At 44.0% G+C, this 24406-nt stretch overlaps 1 protein-coding gene and 1 long non-coding RNA gene across 4 annotated transcripts in view; one reads left to right on the forward strand and one right to left on the reverse strand.

Annotated features, from left to right (window-relative positions):
- The window catches only part of ZFHX3 (zinc finger homeobox 3), a 974639-nt gene that overhangs the window by 305910 nt on the left and 644323 nt on the right, over nucleotides 1-24406 (reverse strand). For all 3 annotated transcript variants that reach the window (XM_080646078.1, XM_080646081.1, XM_080646079.1), the window contains one exon: nucleotides 9372-9451. The gene's annotated coding sequence lies outside the window, so the exon portion shown is untranslated. The remainder of the gene's footprint in view (nucleotides 1-9371; nucleotides 9452-24406) is intronic.
- The window catches only part of LOC308236414, a 37660-nt gene that overhangs the window by 6756 nt on the left and 6498 nt on the right, over nucleotides 1-24406 (forward strand). The window contains exon 2 of the long non-coding RNA XR_013959281.1: nucleotides 19658-19892. This is a non-coding gene — a long non-coding RNA (uncharacterized lncRNA). The remainder of the gene's footprint in view (nucleotides 1-19657; nucleotides 19893-24406) is intronic.

Raw genomic sequence — 24406 nt, forward strand, 5'->3', positions numbered from 1 at the left:
AGTTCGGAAACTGCTCTCAGAGTAATCCCTGACAAAGGTATTAGCTGGTAAAGATGCAAGGTTTTCGCCCTCCCAGAAGAACATGCATTTTAATATGGGATTCTTAAAGGAAAAAAAGACCTGGAGTAACCTAGCTATAACAGAGGGGTGTTGGCCCTACTGAGAAGATGGCCATAATGCATTTGGAGCTGATGGCTTCCAATCATCATCATTGGAGTGATAGTCAATACATATTCTGTCAAACACTGTTCTAAGTTTTCTCTCTTCACAGTTGTGTTTCATGCACTCACAACTGTAAACCTACTTTTACCCCACCCTGTATATTATCTTCACTCATTAAATCCTCCCAATAGTTCTATGAGGTAGTTATGCTTACATGAGGAAACTGAGACACAGAAAAGGTTAAGTAGCATATCCAAGGGGTCACAGAATGAAATAGTAGAGCCAGGATTTGAACTCAGAAAGTCTGACTCGAGACAACATGCTTTTAACTACTCGTCACTCAAATTACTCATTGGGTCCTACCAGGATCAGAAGGAAGCCTGAGACCTAGCTAGCTTTGTTTCTCCAATAGGAGCGGTTAGGGAGCTTTGCCATTTTTTTCCCCTCTTAAAGTGCCCAAGGCAGTGCCCTCTATGGGTGATTGTTTTCTTGTTCTTAAATATTGCCCTCCCCAGGGGGAGGGTAATACTTCTCCAGCCTCTTCAACATCAGGCTTGGCCATGTGGCTGGTTTTAGCCACCAATAAAACGTGAGAGGAAGTGATGTATGTGATTTCTGAGCAGAAGCTTTAAAAGCCAACATGTGGTTTCTCTTCTTCCTTTTAGCATGATATTGTTTCGAAGCCAGGGAGGAACTACTCCTTCAGCCCAGGGCTCAAAATGAAGATGAAATGGAGCAAAGATGCAACCGTGCAATTATATGCATGCAAAATATATCTTGGTTGTAAGTCACTAATATTTGAGGGTTGTTTGTTACTGCAGTATTACTTAGTAAAAACTGACTGATATACCCTCTGAATGTCAATATTTTTAAAGCTTAAATGCAAGAAAGGCTATTAAGAAAATACCCTTACGTAACTAATAAACTGTATTATACTTTATCCAAGAAAGCTTGCAAACAGCCTCAAAACAGCTTTCATCTTCTCTGAATACTTTCTATGCAGCGATCCTCTCTCATCTCAGAAGGCTAAGAAGCAGACACATTTGCCTAGCTCAGTATACCCTGAGTTCATCATTCACAGCCCAATACTTTACAAAGAGAATCATAAAGAAAGGATGAAGCAGATTAAAGAACATTTTAGATTTGAAGGCATTGATTGGGTGGAATGGGAGAGAAAAAAGTATATATTTTCCTTTACAGATGGGAATTAGTACTAAAACTTGATAAAGACTCTCCCTTATCTGAGACAAGGAATGTAAGAACTCTAACATAAATGATCCATTCCATGATTCAGAACCTGTTGCTATTGTTATTTCCAAACTGCTTACTTCTGTCTTACACAATTTACAGACTTATTGCCCATGAGCTGAATGTAGCATATAGAATCTTTTATTTGGTTGTGTTGGTTTTTGTATTAAATTGATTGCCAACATTTAAAATTTGAGATATTTCGAAGAAACCAAGATGGCAGCATAGGTAAGCACCTAAACTGCTGCCTCGCACAACAATTTCAAAACTACAACTAAAAGACAGAATGGACACCATCCAGAACCACAGGAAAGCTGGCTGAGTGAAAATTCTACAACTAGAAGGAAAGAGAAAAGCTCACAGAGAATTGGAGGTACGGCAAAGGGTCTTTGTGCGTGCAGAGAGGAAGGGCGGCTGAGAGCCTGGCTGACTTTCTCTGGCGGAAGGGGGAAGGAAGCCCCCGACCGCACTGAACCCCAGTTCTGACTGCACTGAACCCCAGTTCCGGGCGAGCCCCTGGGGACCCACGCTCTTACGGGGGGAGTCTGGACTCTCGGGCGGAGACTCAGGAGCTGGGGAAGGCAGAGGTCTGAAGGCGCACACGTGCCAGTGCGCACAAAGGCTGCGGAGGTTGCCACAGGCTTTCCCTAGTGGAAGGGAGTCAGAGGCTCCTGACTGCACTGGGCCCCAGTTCTTACTGCACTGAACCCCGGTTCCAGGCGAGCCCCTGGGGACCCACGCTCTTGTGGGGGGAGTCTGGACTCTTGGGCGGAGACTCGGGAGCCGGGGAAGACAGAGGTCTGAAGGCGCGCGCGTGCGTGCAAGGGCAAGGCTAACTGGAAGCCAAAACTGTCTGCTCTGCCCTGAGACTCCACCCCATCCAAGCTAAGCACAGAGGCTATTGCAATTTGGCAAGTCTAATCCTATAAGGCTGTCTCCAGCACTGAACTTCTCCCAGCATAGACACAGCTGATCCTTACAGCCAACTGGCCTGGAGGTCAATTCCTCCCAGTGATACCAACAACAATCAAGACTTAATTACAACAAGGCTGTACACACAGTCCACAAAGGGGTGCACCAAGAGTGTCCACCTCAGGTTAACTGGGGAGGCCGACCCACTGGGCCATATAGGAAACCTAGCACACAAATCTACCCTACCAACTCAGGGAAGCAGTGAAAATGCGGTGTCAAAGAAACAAATCACAAACAAAAGAAATGGAGGAAAACAAACGACTGGATATAGAATTCAAAACCACGGTTATAAGACTTTTCAAGAATATCCTAGAAAAGGATATAATGAGACCCTCGAAGATATGAAAAAGGACCAACTAGAAATTAAACATACACTGACTGAAATAAAAAATATTATACAGAGACCCAACAACAGACTAGAGGAACACAAGAATCAAGTCAAAGAATTGAAATACAAAGAAGCAAAAAACACTCAACCGAAAAAGCAAAAAGCAAAAAAAATCCAAAATGTTGAAGATAGTGTAAGAAGACTCTGGGACAACTTCAAGCGTACAAACATCAGAATTATGGGGGTGCCAGAAGAAGACAGAGAGCAAGATACTGGAAACCTATTTGAAGAAATAATGACAGAAAACTTCCCCCACCTGGTGAAAGAAATAGACTTACAAGTCCAGGAAGCTCACAGAACCCCAAACAAAAGGAATCCAAAGAGGACCACACCAAGACACATCATAATTAAAATGCCAAGAGCAAAAGACAAAGAGAGAATATTAAAAGCAGCAAGAGAAAAACAGTTAATTACCTACAAGGGAGCGCCCATACGATTGTCAGCTGATTTCTCAACAGAAACTATGCAGGCCAGACGGGGTGGCAAGAAATTTTCAATGTGATGAATAGCAAGAACCTACAACCAAGATTACTCTACCCAGCAAAGCTATCATTCAGAATTGAAGGGCAGATAAAGAGCTTCACAGATAAGAAAAAGCTAAAGGAGTTCATCACCACCAAACCAGTATTATATGAAATGCTGAAAGGTATACTTAAAGAAGAGGAAGAAGAAAAAAGTAAAGATAAAAATTATGAACAACAAATACATATCTATCAACAAGTGAACCTAAAAATCAAGTGAATTAAAAACCTGAGGAACAGAATAATCTGATGAATATAATAGAATCAGGGGCATAGAAAGGGAGTGGACTGATAATTCTCAGGGGGAAAGGGGTATGGGGGGTTCATGAAGAGACTGGACAAAAATCATACACCTATGGATGAGGACAGTGGGGGGAGGTAAGGGCAGAAGGTGGGGTGGGAACTGGGTGGAGGGGAGTTATGGGGGGAAAAAGGAGAAACAATTGTAATAATCTGAATAAAGATTTATTAAAAATAAATAAAATAAATAAAATAAAAGAGGAAAAAAATAAAATTTGAGATATTTCAAGTTAAAAAAAAAATCTGTATTTCCAGCTTCTACTGAAAAATGGAAAAATCTGGTTGTACTGGGTCTGGGGAACACCAGCTGGAGGTGAGCAGCAGCTGCTCTTTAATCTGGGCATGCTTTCCACAGTCCCCACCTTTCCCCACTGCCTTAGTCTCTGCAGACATTTGAGTTTGTCAGTCTTTGAGTTAGCCAACTTCCTTTCTCTTTTCTTTTTCTTATTTCTTCCACAGTAAAGAAGGAGCTCTCTGGGAGCCTGCCCTTTGCCTCTGAGGACACCACCCTTTGCCCTTTTCTCCGAACTTTGAGTGATCCAAAGTTGATAGCCTGGCTCCTTGGTTCCCAGAAGGAGTTACCTTAAACCATTCGGGAGGGGGGAGGTTTGGAGGGAATAGATGCTTCCCTCTGGAAATCCTGACCATGCTTGTTTAATGGATTCTGTAATATTTACTGGTTTGCATACTTGTACAGCTAGAAGGTCTTGGAGCAGCATAAACCTCCTGCCCACCAGATAATTCTGTTGCTTAACAAACCATAACAGCTCTGATTACATCGAGAATACTAGCAGTAAATGGGTTTAAAATGATTTTACTGTTTTCTGTTATGGAAACTCACATGTAGGAACACTATGGAACGGTTTTGAAATTTCTCTAGCCTTTCAAATGTAAAGTCACTAGACTTGTATATTTCAGCAATTCTACATTTACAATATAGAGCTAAGGAGACTGGAGTCTGCTTGATTGACACCTACACTGGAAAAAGCCCTCTGAAGCCACCTGTATGAAGTAGTCAGTCAGTAGTCATTTCTAAGCCTCTAGCATACCCTTTTCTTTTTCTGTTCAAAATCTGTTCCCAGACTGAGCTCCCATTGACTGAAATTTCACTAAGGGCTCAAGGATTACACACCTCGGACCAGGACTATGCAGCTTGCGGTATGGAGCATGGGAATCAAGGCATACGCTGGCGTTCCCTAACTCAGCAATAAAATCATTCTGAGAGTTCTCACGCCAGCACTCAGCTAGCTGCAACCTTCTCCCGCTTGCCTTCTAAGGAGATTAAGACCAGACATTTTATTTTGTTTCCGTTTTAGTTTATTTGAAGGTTTTATGATGTCTTAGTTGAGTAGCTCATGGGACTTCCAAATAAACATGCTGCTTTTAAAAATGGCAACTTGTTTTTATTTATTTCTTTTAGGTGCCCAGTGACCTCTGGATATATTAGGCAGCTTTAAATTATAATTAAAATAATAACTGTGGTCCTAAAACAATAATAGATGTTGAATTATACAAACACCAAATTAGGATGTCCAGAAAACGGTTTGAAGGAAAGCAGAGGAAGTATGGAATTAAAAAAGTTATCTTTGTGGAAATGTGACCGAGGGGAACTTCTGACAGCAGTCTTCTTATTATTTTTTGCTTTGTTTTGCCTTCCTCAAATTTTTGTTTTTGTGTGTCTGTTTGCGGGGCTTGGTGTGTGTGTGTGCGGGGGCAGGGGGGAGGAATCCAGTTCTTTAGCTGACCTTGTTATGATTTTACAGGCAAGAGAAATGAAAGGAAACCTGCTTGTCATCTGAGAAAATCCCTTTATTTCAATGATTTCATGAACATTTCTCAAGTCCAGACACAGACAGTAGAAGCTGCCATGCCAAATCCGCAGAGTGCTCTGAGCCCCTCTAACACACACATCTGCATTCCTCCATCTGTCATCTTAGCTCATCTTCCTCTCGCAACTGTTCTTAAATTAAATGACTACATCTAATGGGAGATTTTCTCGGGAAAGCTTATGAGAATTTGTCCAAAGGCAAATTAAAACATTGCAATGTAATCATCCAACTCAACCCACTGCTTGGCTGGTCTCAGTGCCAACTCTTACCCAAAGGATTTCATCAACCTTAGGGCCCCATATGGAGAAAAGCAACCAGGGAGAAACTCAGACGAGAGAAAATGGAACCCACTGGCTGGTAGTCAGAGTGTTGGCGATGAAGGGTGCAGCAGAGTGGGCTGTAGGCGGTGCGATGCATCCGAAGGCCAGGGCAAGAAGAGTAGGAGGTGAGGAAGGAAAATAAGACAAGCATGTAGTTCCAGGACCTCATGGCATGATGCTTTTATCTCAGGGACAAGAAAATGCACCCCTTTTCCCCTTCATTTCCCCACAGATGAATGGATCAGGGTCACTAGGATTGATGGGCTTCTTCAATCATTGCACAGGATGTTCATTACTATTGCTTATAAAAATATTACTGCTCATCCACAGGGGATCAGTTAAATAACTGATGGTACACCCAACACTGGAATGCAATGCAGCCATTGGAGAGCATAGGTAATAGGATACCACGGACATAAAATAAGACGCACGTATGCATATGTCCACAGCAAAGACATCTTTTAGGATGCGGTCCAGGTTAACAGTGCTTGCTTCTGGGTGGTGGAGTTTTGGGTGATTTAAATGTTCTTAATACTTTGATCAATTGCTTGCATTTCAAAAATAGATTAAATATCTTTATAATCACACAGAAAGCTTCAAGCTATGTCCATCTTTGAAAGGAAAAAAGAGAGCAGCCTTGGTTAATGGCATATGGTTATGTGTGTTGCTCTGCTGGAGCCTCCAAACCCAAGAGAGTCCCAAGGACCTGAGTCCTGGGAGGGGCCATGGTCCTGGTGACGCCCCGACTTTATTAGCGGGCAGCTGCAGTCCTGATAATCTGATAATCCTTCCCATCGGGACTTCATGCTCCCACTCAACACTCCAGATGCTCCTCAGGTCAGTGCTTCCAGGTGACCCTCATGTCATCTCTGTGCGGCAGAGGTGGGCGGGGAAGTCCCTGGTCTGCGACCTGAGCCATCGGTGGCCATGAAACTGGAGAGAAACCATAAGCTGCTGGGATCAGCCTGCTGGTCCTCCAGCTCTCCATTCAGGGCTTCTTCCCCTAAACCTTAGTGCTTCCCTTTATTTTTATTTATTTTTTAAATATTTTTTAAAATTTTTCAATTACAGCGGATGTACAATAGTGCTTCCCTTTTAGAAATGAGAGGGAAAAGGGTTGAAAAGATATTTTTAATAATCCAGGAATTGGAACTGAAACCTTCTGTGTCTTGGTGCATTGGGATGTTCAAGAGTTAGGTTATAATCTGGCTCTAGGGATGCTGACGGTGAGGAGGAATGTTTTTAGACCTCAGTGGCCATCAGTGGTTACAATGCACCCGAATGTTGCCGAGAAGGCTCCCTCCTGGGAGTCTGGAAACTGGACAACATCCTTAGACCTACCATGACCTGCAAACAAACTGCCTTCTTACCCTACAACACACAACTCATCATCCGTTTTATAAATATATTTTTATTGATTTCAGAGAGGAAGGGAGAAACGATGAGAGAGAACCACTGATCGGCTGCCTCCTGCATGCCCCACACTGGGGATCGAGCCTGCAATCTGGGCATGTGCCCTGACTAGAAGTCAAACCATGACCTCCTGGTTCATAGGTCGATGCTCAACCACTGAGCCACACCGATCGGGCTCATTATCCATTTTCAATCTGACTTTGGATTTACACAGAGTTAGATTCTCCCAAGTGCCCTTTCAGCTGGCTGGTGTTCCACAGGTAACACAGTGGAGGCCACAGTGAAGGCTCAGACGGGCTGCGTTTCGTCACCCGGCCTCCTGACAACATCAGTTCACCTTTGGAGTGTTTGCTCAAATGCGCTCCTGCTCTTTGTTTCTCAAATGTTCTCATTTTCTTTTACTTCCCTCTCAGTTTCCTCTTAACCAGATGAGTGACAGAAACTCAATGCTGACCACTTCATTAGCCAATGACCTTGTCCCTCTGGCCTTCTGCCCCGCTCGCTCTCCTGGGCAGGTTGCCTGACGTCATAAGTCCTTGTTAAAGGTCAGGACCTTGGAGCCATCAGCACGGTCATGTTGTTTTAATATATATCTAGAGAAATCAGGCCTGTCGGATCACATTAGGCCCTATTTGTAGACTGTGCACCAATCCCCGCGTGGAGATGAACTGTTACCTTTGAAATACAATCATGGCTAGTTACCCGTGAGCACAGAGGAGGGATTGTATTCCACCACCCAGGCCTTCTAATCTGTCTCTCCTCACTGGCAGGGCCGCCTTCTTCCTGAGCAGAGAAAATCCTCCTCAACCGTCGTGTTGGGAAGGAGTGAGGCTGAGATACAGAGTGTTTCTTTCTTTCTTTTTTAAAATATATTTTTACTGATTTCAGAGGAAGGGAGAGGGAGAGAGAGATAGGAACATCAATGATGAGAGAGAATCATCGATCAGCTGCCTCCTGCACGCCCCACACTGGGGATCGAGCCCACAACCTGGCACGTGCCCTGACCAGGAACTGAACTATGACCTCCTGGTTCATAGGTGGGTGCTTAACCACTGAGCTACACCGGCCGGGTTACAGTGTATTTCTAAAACCAGATGTGTTAATGAGCACCTGAGGATCGGTGTGGTCTGTGACCAGTTGATGCCGAGGTAGCCGTGGTCAATTGGCACATGGCTCCTGTTCATTGTTGGTGTGGTAGTAAAATGATAACGTTGACAGCCACCGTCTGCAGGCATAAGACTAAGCATTTTATATACATTAGCCCATTTGAACTGCATAATCGCCCTGTGAGGTCACTACCACCATTCAACCCATTTCATGGATGGAAAAATTGAGGTTTATGAAAGTGTAGTGATTTGCCCAAATTCACAAAGCAACTAGGTGACGGGGTGGGACTGATTCTGAAGCTGCTTGGAACCACAAGGCCGCCACAATTCTGCTCAGATGCCATCTGGGCGCTTCTTTGGGATGGGATTTTAGATGGTGTTTCAAGAGAACCACATTATAATTCCTCCTGAAGGGCGGGGCCCCAAATATCTGGCTGGACCCGAGAGATTTGTTTAAAAGCGGAATCTGGGACTTAGCCAAGTCCTTTTTCCCTTTCTTCTTCGGGATTGGTTTTAAACTCATTCCTACATCCCGTGGGAGTCTGGCTGGGCCGATCCCTTGACAGGGATAGAAATAGCTCTCAGAGCCTATTTTTAAGGAAAATGTGATGTCAGAAGACGAGGCAGGAATGGACATTGGGAAGAGAAAAGCACACTCCAGGCTGGAGGACAGCTGAACCAGGAAATGCTGGGAGAGTGGGTGGGGTGCCGACAAAGAGACTAACATTGGCAAAGACAGCCCGGGGTGGGTGGAACTGGTGTTTTGTGTTTTTTTTTGTTTTTTTTTTTTAAAACCTGGACCGCACATTTCTGCCACATTCCTTGCGTGTTGCCCACAGCAGCTAAGCCAGGGCAGGTAAGGGCTGCTGTCCCTCTGCACAGCCACTTTTCTGCCTGAGAAACGGAGCCTCACAAAGCGTACACCACGTGCCCTCTCGCCTCTTCCCCGGCACCTCCAGGCACAATGCAGGGGTGTCTAGTAACACTGCCGTTTCCTTTGAACTGCTTGGTTTTGTTTGGTGCCCTTGTCTGGCAGGTTGGTCTCTTTGACTGCCTTCACTCACCTGGTATAACATTTTCTTTCATTGAGAAGTAAGAAGGCTGGGACTCACCTCTCTGATTCCGGCAAAGCTGGACACCATCCAATTGCACTCGGCTAGACTCCTGGAGGCTGTAAATTCTATCTTCCGAGCTAGGGAAGAGAAGAAAGAACAGAAACATTGTTGGGGAGACGGTCGGCGGACCTTTGCAGGCCAAGTGGGTAATGAGGGAGATGAGGCTCGGTTCCTCTTCACGTATGTCTCCTGGGCAAGATCAGCATCGAGGGTGAGGGCTTATTAAAGTCGATCCCACCTAGGCCAGCACCACAAGCTAACGACATGGCTACCTGCATTCACCTCTGTTGATAATGCTGTGGAAAAGCACTTTAACTGCAGAAGCAGCCTCTAAAAATCCAGCTCGGGGCGGCCAACCTCCAGATAGCATCTGATACTAATTAGAAATTATACAACACTCTGAGCTGGACCACGGAAATATTGGTCCAGGGATCAGGACGAGAGTGAGGGAAATTGAAAGTGAAATCCGGTGCTGATTGAAAGTGACAGTGGCCCCTGCCTGGCTCCCCAGCCACTGCGTGTCTGCCTGTCCATCCAGGGAAAGCCTTCCCGTGGTGTTAACTACTGAACGCTTGCCTCGCTCCGTTCCCCCTTCCCCGGGCAGCTGCGGTGAGTTGGCTGCCGAGATGGAGTCCTGAACCTATCCATCAAGTCCAGGGAAGAGAGAGTTAGAAAGGCAAACATTATCTGGGATCAATATCTTTACAAATCCAAAGGAAACCCCAGCTCCCGAAGGGTTAAGCTGGGGAAGGAAAAGCCATCAGGCTGTTTAGCGAGCTAATGTTTTTATTGATGGGGGAGGCCTAACAGGAAAAGTGGGGAAAGTGGCAGATTGTTTGGCTGGGGAGAAAGGAGACGGGAAGGATCATTATGTATACTTCATGTTCTCATTCCCCTTGCATTCCAAGCCCTGAAACCCAGGTAATGCAGAAGATGGCCCGTGACCTTGAATAGCATCCAACACAAGATTTTCCCCGCTCTTACGCCCCTCCCAAAGTGGAATCCACCTTTTCCCCTAACCATTTTGCTGTAATGCACATCTCAGGCTAATGCCTGCACCGAAGAACACATCTTAATTTAACAACTGTGTTAGAAAGCACATCTCCAGCTAACATTCCTAGGATAATCCATATTTCAACCTAACTACCCTGGCATAACACTGCCATCTCATTCCCCCACTGTAAAGTACATTGCAATCTAACACCCTCATATAATGTACATCTCAGCCCATTATTTTGTCTTCTGTAAGGCATATTTTGATATGTCTTTTCCATTAAGGAGCAGAACTGTCTGGAGACAATGGCCACCCCCGTGCTGAAAGCTTCCATAGCTCTTCCGTGTCCTTTGGTGACAGGCTGCTGATGGATATGCCTCTGAACTTTCACCTTTGCCATCTCGGGTTCAACTCAGGCTTGTTTCTGTACTTCAAGCCTTAAACCTCCTGTTGGGAGCAGGAGTGATTGGGGAGCCCTGCTTGGTCTTGATGGGCCCTCTCTCATGCTAACCAGCAGGGCGAGCCACCTCCAATGATCAGGGTCTACCTTGGGAGAGGGCTGCCTGGGGTCAATGTCAGGGTCACGGGTCAGGGCGTAGCTGCTGGCTAATAGAGTGTAAGCTAACACTGTTGTCAAATTGCTGGGCTAAACGACAATGCCTGCCTCCTGCTGATGACCTTGCCCTGAGGGAGGGGGCTATTGGCTTTATTGGAAACCTGCCAGTCTCGGAGGTGATGGAAGTGGCTGATCACAGCTAAAGACTGTTTGATTGTTGACGGAGAGCCAGTTCTGTGGTCGGGTCCCCAACCGGAATGCCTGCAGAGCTGCTTATTGACGGCTGAGTTTTCAGCACGTGATGGATTTCTCTTCTGTTTCCCACGCCGCTGGTTACTGTCCAGTTGTGGAGGTGGGCTGCGGTGGCCCGCGGACACGGGTTTTTCTGGCACCAAGAACGCAAGAGGCGATGCTCTCACTGACTGCCAGGGTGACACCACCTTCTTACTGCCAGCTGAATGGGATTGACTTGCTCTTGAAAGGAAACCAATCCAAAATGAATTGAAAATAGATGTAAGAGGTCCTCCAATTCCAGGGCATTTTGGCGAGCATGAAAGAAGGCAACGAGTGTGTGTCCCGAAGAGATTAGTATTCTGTCCATCATCATCTCAGCCTCAAACTGCCAACCTATCCCATGCAGGAAGAAGACATCAGATTTCTTTATTTGCCGGGAGTATAACCAGCCTAGGAGTGCCATTAAATATTCGAAGGGAAGGTTACTGAAAACTTAGAATTCCAAAATTTCCCAGCATAGTCTGAATTCCATGAGGGACAAGTCAAGGAGGTAGAGAACAAAGTAGAGAAATTTAAAAAAAAAATGATCTTTATTAAAAAAGTATGGATTGTGGAGGATTACCAGCTAATTAAACCTAACAGCCTGCTAAGGTAGACAACAAATGACTAAAGGCACAAACAGGAGAACAGCTTATTGAAACTGCAAGGGTATTCTCTTGCGTTATGCCTTGGGAAGACTCGTATGGAAATGGTACCACTAGTCTTTAAGTTGCTAACTTAATAGAGATGGTGGAGCATCTGTGGGGAGCTTCGGAAGTGAACTTGAAGGGTTTTTCCCAGGAAAGAATTGACTGAGGGTGATTTATCATTGACCTTCCAGTCTATTAGATGACAGGGTAAGTGATGTGTCTTTAAGCCATGTCAATACGGTGTGATGGCATTCAATGAGATTCTGGCTTGATTCCTGTTACTATTTCCACCTTTTTAAGCCTCAGTTTCCTTCTTTGTTAAATAGGATCATGCCATACATATTACATAGGTACAATGAAGATTAATTCAGGTGTAGAACTAAGAGTAGAGTACTTGACACAAAGTTCAAAGCAATACAGATTAATTTCCTTTTCCTAAACTGTGGCAGGAGCTTTCTGATGGGCATTAATAAATATGGGGTCTTGGACAATACTAGTATACCTCCTCTTTGTGAGCAAGTAAAACAATCACATATACAAAGTTCATGCAAACTCCACCTGACCACAGGGGGATGACCTAGATCAGAGTTAGCATACTAGAGCCCACCACCTACTTTTATAAATAAAGTTTTACTAGAACACAGCCATGCTCATTCACTTACATTGTCCATGGCTGTTTCTGTGCTACAATAACAGAGTTGTGACAGAGACAGTGTGCCCCATAAAGCCTAAAATATTTACTCTCTGGCCCTTTCCAGAAATGTTTGTTGGCTCCTAACCTATTCCAATGGAACACTCTTTCTTTTGTTTAAAAACAAAATGTTATGTGGAAATCCAATATGCAAAGCAGGTTCAAGCAGCAAATATTTTCCAGGGACTGAACTTACCCTGTTTAGCACAAACACTTTATTGTTGGTAGAACTCTGAAGCAACTTTCGTGGTTCCATGGAGCGGTTTGAAAACTATGGACTGAATAATCTCTGGATATTTCTTTAAGGTCCTAGAAACTCAGTGATTTCTTAGGAGATTAGAAAATGGCCTAGTGAATATGTCCATGCCTAGCAAATCCTGGGATCTATCTTTCTTCCTTCCTTCCTCTCTTCCTCCCTCCCTTCCTTTTTTTCTTGTACTAATAACTGTGTGATGTTAACTTTTCTGTGCCTCCATTTTCTCATTTTAAAAATGAGGATAATATTTGCCTTGCAATTTACTGAATGGACTAAACAAAATAATATTTAAAGCACTTGACGTCGGGCCTGGCTCAGAGCCAGTGCTTAGAAAATGTTAATTACTGTTGTAATGATTATTATTACTCTTTTGGGCCTTCATTTCTGCTGTGAAGATCATCTGCATAATGGCGTTTTCTGTTTGTTAGCAAATTCATTCGGTCACTCACTGAACACGTATTTTGTGTGCCGGAGTAGCAGTAAACGAGCCGAAGCCGCTCAGTGCCACTGCACACCCAGTCTCCTCTTCCTCAGTCACTTCCAGCAGTTCCCGTTGGTGTTTACTGCTCTGCATCTGACGCTGAGGTTCAGACTGACACCACTGCTCAAAACAACTTCCTACTGCTCCATCCCCGACGGCTCCACCATTAATTTTTCAATGAGCAGTTTGGTGTAGATGCCTACAAAGTAATTAGACCTTAAAGTCTCTTTATCCCGATTTTATCCTGTCAGCGAATGTGAAAGAAACAATAATTATTATTTAATATTTATCGAGTGTCTTCGTTGTGACATGTAGACTCATGGAGGCACCCTACCTGCCTTCCTGTCGAAGATGACAGCGCAGCACAGACAAGCGTGCTCAGGAAAGTAGTCAAGCAGTGCTAGATATGTGTATATATATAGATCCTGCCACGTGTCATTTGGGGCATTGAGAGGGTCCTAATGTGTTATCTCTAAGTGCATCTCCTAAAGTTTGACCCCAAAATGGCAAATTCCCAAGAAGACACCCAATGATTTCTTGTACCAAGCAGAGGGAGCTCTTTGGGGGATGTTTTCCATCATTGTCAAGAGAACAGTGGATTGGACACAACCACAAATGCCACAGGACTTTATCCTTCCCCCCGAAACTAGTTCAGGTGGCCCAGACCAAGACACAGCACTGCTGCCCACCAGAGTGGCAGTAGACAATATTATGTACTGGTTGCTCCACACAGATGGGGATGGTGTGCTTCAGCAAGTTGCTTTATCACCCTGAGCTTCAGTTTCCTCAACAACCAATGAAAAAAAAAAACAACAAAAACAATAGCTGCCTCACAGGATTGTTTTGCAGACCAAATAAAATAAATACACAGTATGTGGTGACTGCTGTAATTATCGGTAATATCATTATACTAGAAAAGAAACAGAACACACAGTTTCTGTTTTCAAGTGGCTTACCGAATAGCATGATATAAACATAGGAAATAAACTTGAAAAACATTTACACATCTACATCCAAATAATGTAAAATAAAGGATACCTGAAAGCCAGAGGTATCAGAGTGACTCATGGACATGATTTGCTCTTATAATTTGATGTAAATAGATTGTAGACTCCTGGGTGTCTGCTGAACTGAATTGAACTGAATTTCTTTGTCAGTTCAGTAGAATAACACAAAACATAATCACTGAAATAATTAAAGGGTGCACAGGTGGGAGGTGTGAGAGCCACTTAGTTCAGTAAAATACAGACATCAACATCACAAAACAAGAGTACTGACATCAATATCAAAACTAAAACAAAGCAGAAGCTTTGAAGAAGAATGGACAGATAGGATGGAATATTATTTAGCAATAAAAAGGAGTGAAAGTATGCTAAAACATATGGATGAACCTTGAAAACGTGCTACTTAAAAGAAGCCAGTCACAGAGGACCACTGTTCAAATGATTCCATTTATATGAAATGTCCACAACATGAAAATTCATAGAGACAGGAAGTAGATTAGTGGTTGACTGGGGCTGAAGGGGTTTGGAGGGAAATAGAAGTGATAGTGAGGCCCGTGGATACGGGATTTCTTTTGGGGGTGATGAAAATGTTTTCACAAGTGAATGTGATGATGTTTGAATATACCCCAAATCATTAAGTTGCACACTTTGGGTGAATTGTTTGGTATGTAAATTATGTATCAATAAAGCCTTTAAGAAATTTTAAAAAGATTGGGCCAACATATTGCGATATCTTTGGAATAGTGGAAATGCAGGTAAATGCTCTATGATTGTATAATCATATGTATGTGTAATACATACATATAATCTATGTATAATTTATAGCTATCTGATAGGCTTTTTGAGGTATAATTTCTATACAAAAAATATAAAATTCACCCACTTTAAGTGTATGTATATTTTTTAAAAAGTAAAACACAGAACTATTTCATAAGAGGAGTTAGAAGCACAGACATAAATATATATATTCTAATGGAATTATAAGTTATTTTAATTTTCTACTTTTTGTATATCCATATTTTCTAAAATTTCTACAATTAATATATTACTTTGGAAAGAGATAAGTATTATTAAAATAAAATGTACAATAGAGACAAAAAGTGGTAAGAGCCATAGAGTGAAAGTGAGAGCCAGTTAATTGGGGCAGATGTCTTAGAGGGCAAAGTGGGTGTGTGCCCATCAGAACGGCACCCTGGATGGGAAAGGAACGTCACATGTGGAGCAAGGCAAGTGGCTGGCATGCAGGGGCTGGAGAGGAATGAGCCCGGTGAAGTGGTCAGAGCACGGTGAGGAAGGCCCTGAAGAGCTGTGAGAAGGCTCTGAGCCTGATTTAATTGGTTCTGAGAGGTAAAGTGACTAGGAGATTATCCAGCCACATTGCACCCTGGCCCAATGACTGAGGGATGATGGAAGGATATCCACAGGAGACAGCCTTTCTGGGGCTCAGCAAAAGGAATGCGGTGGCTCCTTCAGAGCAAAGGTTTCCAATTGGTTTGATTAGTACTGGTAATTTTGGAGGCTACAGCAGTCAAAGGGATCATGTCCTTGGTCTTTATAGTCTTTCTAGAATTGTTCTCAACACCATGATTCCACATTATCAAGAACAAGAGTAGGAGCCAGCAGCAGTGCACAAGATAGACCGAAGGGAAATGCTAAAACCCAGGAGATTGCTGGTGTTGTTAGTGGTTAGAGCATTTAATTATGCACTAAAGGTTTACAGGTTCCATTCCTGGTCAAGAATGTGTACCTGGGTTGCAGGTTCAATCCCCAGCCCCTGTTGGGCTTGTGAAGGAGGCAACCAATCGATGTCTCTCTCATCAATGTTTCTCTCTCTTTTTGCCCCCACCCCCCGTGTCCCTCCTTTCCACTCTCTCTTAAAAAAAATCAATGGAAAAATATTCTCTGGTGAGGATCAACAACAACAAAAAACCACAAAACAACAACAACAACAAAAACCCTGAAGATCAGCTGAGAATCTCCAGGAGCAGTGCAGGGCCCAGCAGAAACTGCAAATAGCTTTCAATGTATGTCCCCAATGAAGTACACTGCAGGTGGCTCACAGGGCATTGTGTTGAGAAGATACAAAAAGCCACCTCCTGGCTCAGGGTGAAAGGATGTTGTGATTGATTAATAATGTCTGCCGTGGGCACAGGCATGAGCAGTGATGGCACCTAAGCCACATTATTTTCCAACCCTGGAAAAGGGACATTTTTTGCATTCAGCCTAGCCTCATTCTGCAAGTCCCCAAGAAATCAAAACACTTTTAGGTCTGCCTCAAGTGCTGTGGTCTGACAAAGTAGACTTGGAGGTCTAATCTGAATTCCTTTAAATTCCCATGAAAATATTCCAATCCCCTTGAGCTGCTTGAGTCAAACCCAGGAAGAATTCCCTTGATAGCACTGGCCTTGCCGGGGGCCTGCCCAGAGAAATGTAAACTTTCTATTTCTAGCACTGTTCAAATGAACAGACTCAAGAATGTAAAAACGGCAAGAATGGGTGGGAAGGGGGCTGGACCCTGTTAGTTATGGAGAAGCCCCTTTGTGAGTGATGGATGCAGGCTGCTACCTTCTCTCTCCAAAGAAAGATATCTTTAGTTTATCCTGGGCACCAGATAACTATTCATATGTCCCGAGTGATGATGAATTCATTCAAACAACGAGTCAAGACCCTGGCTATCACTCAACTCCAGTCAGTCATAGCAGCTGACAAATATAAAATATAACACACACCCTGTTAGTCTTGCTTTTCCTTCTCTTCAATATGCATACTCAAGAATCTCATCCCATTCCTGGCTGTCAAAGATGGGGACAGTTGTGGGGGATTCTAGTTTTATCAAAGGAGATTATTTTTTTTAACCCAAATTATTTTCCATTGTAAATGTTTAAATCCATATTAAGTCCAGATTAATGCAAGAAGCAGCTTCAAAGGATATTGACTGGGGGTAGGGTGGGGGGATAATAATAAATGAAATTGTTAAGGATGGGACCCGTCTCTGGGAATATTTTCAGGACCAGAAAAGGAAGTTGTTTGGATTTAAAAGCTATCTAAAGAAAATATGTTTCGCAGTGATTGCTGGCCCCTTTCACAAACACCCAAACTTTGTATACAAACCAGGGCCTGGAGCACTTTCTTTTTTCCTGATTGGAATTAATAATGCAGATAAACGCTAAATAAATCAGGATTAGTGTTAACCGCATCTTGAGGTTTAGGATGCTATAGGAAAATAAAAAGAGAGAGAAAAAAATTGGTTGCTTTTAAAAAAAACACACACAAACTTCCTAGGCGACTGGGTGAGGTGAAGGGGCTGGGGGAGGGGAGTAAGGAGGACCAGCTGAGCTGAGTAATCAAAGACCTTCTAATCGCCCAGCTCTGGAGATGTGTTCAAAGGCTCTGTCCTGACCACAGGCTGTGCAAGGTCACAAGTGAAATGCGGTTGCTGGGAGGGGGAGGGGTGTCTGGGATTTTTGGATGGCTCTGCTCTCAGCTTTGTTAGGAGGAGGTCAGCTGGACTGTCAGATTTTAGCATCTCTTCAGGAAGCAGGTTCCACGTTCTGGTTGTCAGGCAGAAATCCCTCCCCGCACCCCACTACCCCACTTGCCCAACCAGCAAAGAAAAGGAAAACCCAAGCCTGGATATTCCCTCCTACCCTGAACAACGGTTACCACGACACCTCCTCTGAACTCGAGTGTATCATTTTTAGACAAATAATTGCACCTTGGGACGGTTTTTAATGAAACCGCTTAGACTCTTTGATGTTTTTGCACTGGGGTCACGGACAATGACCCCAGCTCATTTATTCCAGACGCGGCTCCCTTTTCTCCCTCACACTGAGCCCCGAAGGCTGCAGATGTGGAAAACTGAGTCTTTTTCCTCTGGCCCATCTTCTGGGCTTCATCTCAGCAAACACCTCCTAATTCTTAGCAAAGAAAGAAGTATTCTTCACCCCAAATCACGTGATTGCAGAGATTTTAGCTGTGGCCGTGCAACTGGAGCTGAGGCCGTCATTTCGAGAGTGGAAGCCTTCTCTTCGTCCCCACGCCCTGATGAACTCGGTGATGGCCTCACTCTCTCACTTCCCTGTGGCCCTGCTGAGCCGTAGCCAGTTGGATGTGTGTCCCCGTGACCGACGCCTTGCTGTGCCCGCATCAGCTGGCCTCTCTTTGGTGAGGGGCAGAGATCTCACTGTTGTCCTAATCTTCAAGCTACCAGGCTGGTTTGAGGTTTTTCAGAATTTGGGGAGTTTTGAGAGATCACATCTCCCATCTGTTTCCTGTTCTGTTTTTCGGCACTTCCTCTTCTCTCTCCCCCACCACTGGCCGGGCACACGCAGCCCTGGACAGTCTCTCCCTGCCTGAGAGATAACAAGAAGAGTCTGTCCTGACAACTTTATTAGCCTTGTAGGTTTGCCATTCAATCTCCCCCAAGATGGACTAAAATGGAAAGAAATTAACGACGATGGTTCTTTTCTCAGCCCGGGATGTAATTCTTATGTAATCTTTGTGGCCATTTTTGGTGACTCTGCGTAGGTTAAGTACAGAAAAAGCAACATTTTAGGGCCCATTGATAGTTGCCATGGTAATTTGAGATTTTGGTGGGAAGAAATATGTTCTGGGGAAAAAGTATAAGTCAAGATACAAAACGCTCAACCTTCAGAAAACTTTGTCTTACTGAAGATGGGTGAAGAACGGGGGAGATGTGTGAAGAGAAGGCCACTGAGAAAACTAACTAAAAGACAAGACTGTGGGAATGAAGAAGCACGAACAGAATTCCACCATAAAAATAAAGAGGGATTTTTTTCAGTCGGCATGGAAAGCATTAAAAACAGCCCTACTTGCTCTACAGCAGCACACGCTTAAGGGAAGCCGTTCCTTAAGACTTCAGGTTTTAGTTGTCAGGGATGCTGTTCCCCCATGAAACTGGGAGCATCTCCCAGGCACAGGACTCATTTCCCAGACGGAAGCTGAGTGAAAAGGAGGTCCTTACCCCAGTCCCTCCACCTGCCCTGTAGACGGAACCGCCAGTGGTGACAAAATGCAGCCTATTTCCAACGATGCTGATGACACAATGGCATGTTTTAGATCCATATCATTATATAAGTACACACACACACACACACACACACCATATCTATAGGGCAGGCAAAAGTAGGTTTACAGTTGTGAGTCTGCAAAAACAATTTATTCTTGTAGTATTACTTAGTTGTTACTTATTGTATTTATTATTATGATTATTAACCTACTTTTGACTGCCCCTGTTTATACCACACACACACACACACACACACATATGTATAAACTTTGTTTTTGGTAATGCAAAAGTCAGGCTTGTTATGAAGTGATTTTAAGACTAAAAGTGTGTGTTTTGTCCTTTTGAAAAGATGATCATGGGAGACAACGGACTAGATGGCAGAGCAAACTGAAAGGGATTTTCAGACAGCACTGCCATGAATCCACCATGTGTCGCGGGGACACGTCAGGCTCTCCCGAAGGAAGACTCTGCTCCCAGCCCGGCCTTCTCAGCAGACACGTTCCTCAGCACGGCCCAGTGTGCCCGACTCACGGCTTTCCCAGGAAGGGGGACCAGTCACGTGTGGGATCATTTAGAAGCCAAAGGTGCGGGCACCCCCCAACCTCGATTCCTGTTCCTCACCCAGCAGAGGGTGCAGACCAGCTCCAAGTCTATTTGAGTTGGTGGTGACCACTAAGCCCCGCTTTTCCATGACAGTGCTCACACAGAATGCCCTCTGCCATTCTTGCATCAGTTTAACCCTCGGCATGGACTTCTGTGCTGGAAAGTAGGGTCTCTACGGTCAAATCACACGTCAGGGCCCATCTTGGTTGGTGATAAATGTGGAGAAATTGACCTGGGCAATTTAGGGCTGTTTAATAAAGAAGCAGCCAGTCGCCAAAACCGGTTTGGCTCAGTGGATAGAGTGTCAGCCTGCGGACTGAAGGGTCCCAGGTTCGATTCCGGTCAAGGGCATGTTACTTGGTTGCGGGCACATCCCCAGTAGGAGGTGTGCAAGAGGCAGCTGATCGATGTTTCTCTCTCATTGATGTTTCTGACTATCTATCCCTCTCCCTTCCTCTCTGTAAAAAATCAATAAAATATATTAAAAAAAAAAAAGAAGCAGCAGCCAGTGGACAATAGAACTTTTAGCAGAAAGAGACAACAATTATGTCACTTTCCTGCTCCCCCTTAAAAAAAGGAGTCCATTGGCTATCCCTCAGCAGTAGTTCATTATTTCCAATTGTTCATAATTGAAAATGAGAAAGTTCTTTAAGTTTGAACAGTGGTAATTAAATGTGAATTGGATGGGATATTTGTAATTTTAAATGCTTGAATTCCGAGAGGAAAAAACTGTGTAATGTTGTTGGCTAAATGGCCCTGGTCATTAAGATTCCTCTGGCATTATTTAGTTATTGGCTTTTTATAACACCACGAGGTTTGCTGTGGGACACAGCGGAACACTGGCCTCGCAAGGAGGAGGAGTGTTTCAGAGAAGCTCTGAGCGAGGGAAGCAGCCCTTTACGTTTCTACTCATAGTTTGCATTAGCGTTTCTGAACCCCTTGAGATCACGGAGCTGAGACAAGTCGAGGAAAATGAGCAGAAATAACTATTTTCATGAGGCCAATGGAAACCACATTCAGATCCAGGAAAAGAAAAATGAGACAGGAAAGGGAGGGTCACATTTTTGAAGGAAATCATGTGGTATTTTGGTAATCCTTTGTTGATGAAAAAAATTAACAGCACATCAATTATGTCCTAGGAATGGGGCGTTGCTGGTCTGCATCTTCGGGCTTTCCAAGGCTGGGCCAGCAGCATAAGCACTGACCAGTCTGTGGATGGAAACTCGGGCTTCTGTTCCCTGAAGGGGCTGGACATCTGCCCTGAGCACCTCTGCACAGGCTGAAATCTGACCATGTCAGAGTTCAGGAAATCGGAGGCTACTGTACAAGACAACTAATGACAGTCAACAAGTTTAGGGGCTTTATAAGATTGGTAGTGTTCTGTCAACACAAAGTAATGAAATTGGATATGCTAAGAAAGATATATTTCCCTTCCTCCTTCCCTCTCTCTCGCTGCCTCCCTCCACCCATTCCTTCCTTCTCTTCCTCCTTCCTCCCCTTCTGCTCCTTTCTCCTCTTCCTTCCTTCATCCCTTCTTTTTTTTCTCTACCTCTCCCACCCCCCTCCTCCTTTAAAAAAAAACTGTATTATCAGTAATATAGATTTATGCATTTCTTTCACAATAGTTAAATGTTCGAATGTAGATAAGTACAGTGTTAGCCCAATATTGACCCTTATTCTTCCAGAGTCTTTAAGCAGAATTAAGTAGATCATCGTCACTTCCTTTAGAATGCATGGATTATCTGGCATATATTGCTGTGGTGGTAAAAATGATCACACATTCTATCTATGCCCTTGAACAGTGCCTTTGAAGACTGTGGTCTGGCCGTGTGACTTCCTTTGGCCAACAGAACTATAACAAATACGACACAAGCACAGGTTTGAAAAATGCTTATGGATCGAGTCTGGTTCACTTGCTGCCCTTGGAAGACCCGAGGCCACTGAGAGAAGAAGACCAGGCTAACCTGTGAAGGGTGAGAGAATCACTTCAGCTGACAGTGGGGCTACTGGCAGCCACGAGAGTGAGGCCATTCTTGCTCATCTATTTTTGTCAGGCCAGCCCAGAGCAGGTGCATTGTCCAGGCTCCCCACAGAATCGTGAATAAGGATTCACTGTTGTAAGCTATCTTGTTTTGGGGTGGTTTGGTACATGGCAAAAGCTGTGTAACAAACAGTAACCAAACTTCTTTTCTTCTTTAAGCTCCAGTACCAGGGACATTGTTCCTTAAATATAAGGCACTGCTTGGATATATGATTATTATCTATTACACAATGACAACTCCCTTTCTGGTTCGTTAAGAAGAGTCTTATCAAGTTTTCCATAATAGTCATTGTGGTCCTTTGTAAAGGTTTGCTGCTAATGTGTTTGTGGCCCAATTTCAGGGGAAGCAATCAATGGTTCCCATTCTAGCTATTACGAGCAAGGTCCGAAGGAGGAGAACTCCAAGCTGGGCTTGGCAGGTATTGTTTCCCATCCCCTTCTTTTCTTCACCCCACAGCCCTTTTTTTCTAATCTCTGGAGCTGGTTAAAAAAAAAAAATCCCTTTTTCTATCCTCATGTCCCTTATTACCGCTATCATAATCTCACCCCTAACTGCCTCTTTCAAGTTGGCCTCTCTCTCATCATGAGCATAAGAAAGAAAGGATATTAGTACTGCTGCTCTTAACCACTATTCTACCTGAGCCTGGAGTATACTATTTCCACAGATAAAACATATTTATTTTCAGATTAATCTAAATGGGAAACAATAGTGAAATCATTCTAGGTTCAAGGATAATGATAAAAGAGTTGCCTCTAAAGAATGAGAGTTGTCTGTGAATTCAGAGTTATGACTATGTCCTTAGGAAAGAGTTGGGCTGGGCTACTCATGTTCCTGGTCTTGTATGGCATTATTCATACACAGAGCTCAGATTCCAGGAACATGTGGTCTTCAGGTGTTTTCCATAGCTTCTCCCCAGGATCTGACAGTGATCGGTGGGCAACGTTTCTCCTACACTTGGGTATTTGACGTGCAGATGGCCGTCTCTCATTCCACAGAGACAACACGCCTCTTTCCTCTGATTTAACTCTTCAGGGCATTCGGCATGGATCGGTTGCTTAAATTCATCTATTCACAGTAAATACACAATTTTCCCATAAAATAGTTTCATTTGGCAAGTGTGTACTGAACTAGGTTCTTGGCTCAGGAGAAGTGGCGAATCTATGGCGACATCTGTCCTTGTCTGACTTTCGCTCTTTCCTGGAGTTGTTATGGAGGAATCAGACATGGACAGAATAAAATGGAAGACATGGGTCCGTGGAAAATGCAACCAGATGCTGTTAGAAAGAGGAATGTACCCACCTCTCTCAGAGTGGCCTGAGTCAGTTCATTAATTAAAGTCGCTGGACTAGACTCACAGAGTAGCAATCCACTAGAGTCTTTTCTTCCCACCCCTCCTGACCAAACCGGGAGTCCAGCTCTGGGGCAGCGGCATGCATGTCATTCCCGGTCTTGGACAAATCTTATAAACTGGCCCCTCTGGAGAGTAAAGTTTGGGAATTAAAAGACCTACCTAAAATATATATTTAAAAAAAAGTGAAAGCCACCTAAGAGAACTAGACAATTCCCAACAATGACATGGATAGTAGAGTCGAAGGTAATTATATTTTGTACCAAATTGGGGGATAATACAGAAGAGTACAGCACAGTTCAGAATGCCTGGAATACATTAAGGCTATGGGCCTAGTAACAGGCTTATGTAATTTAATGAGTAGAAATAGAAGTTATACAACTAGAAAGATAAACTAGAAAGAAACAAGATTATTCCTGGCGGGCTTGGGATGGGCTTTTGAACCATGTGGCAGATAGTGCCCCCAATTACAGGGGATATAGAAGGTTGTACTGAACCTAAGTAAATTATTCTCACTGCTGTGTAGCAAATTTCAAGGCTTTATCTCAACACTGTGCTCAGTTTGAGCCACCTATGATAACATAAAAATGGGCATGCGGAAACGGCCAGAGTCTGCTGTAGAAGTGAGCGCAACATGGAGATCGATGGGGCTTCCAACACCAATGTTAAGAGCAGCTGGGAGTGTCGTCTCCAAAAGGCAGAGATTCAGAGTCCAGTTCATAGAAACGGAGACCAACCAGAAGGGAGCCAGGCATGACTGCCAGGGAATTTTTCAGAATCATGCCCAAGTATAAAGAGCATGAGCCTGCCCTGGCTGGCGTGGCTCAGTGGTTGAGCATCAACCTATGAACCAGAAGATCATGGTTCGATTCCCGGTCAGGGTACGTGCCCGGGTTGCTGGCTCCATCTCCAGTGTGGGGCGTGCAGGAGGCAGCTGACTGTGTCTCTCTCATCATTGATGTTTCCATCTCTCTCTCTCCCTCTCCCTTCCTCTCTGAAATCAATAAAAATATTAGAAAAAGAAAAAGAGCATGAGCCTGGCAGTGACTTGGATAACGCTTCTTGTTGCTTTAAGGAAGGTGTGGCAGGACCAAGCCACTGAGAA

This window comes from Plecotus auritus (assembly GCF_963455305.1).
Source record: "Plecotus auritus genome assembly, chromosome: 10".
Taxonomy (NCBI): Eukaryota; Metazoa; Chordata; class Mammalia; order Chiroptera; family Vespertilionidae; genus Plecotus; species Plecotus auritus.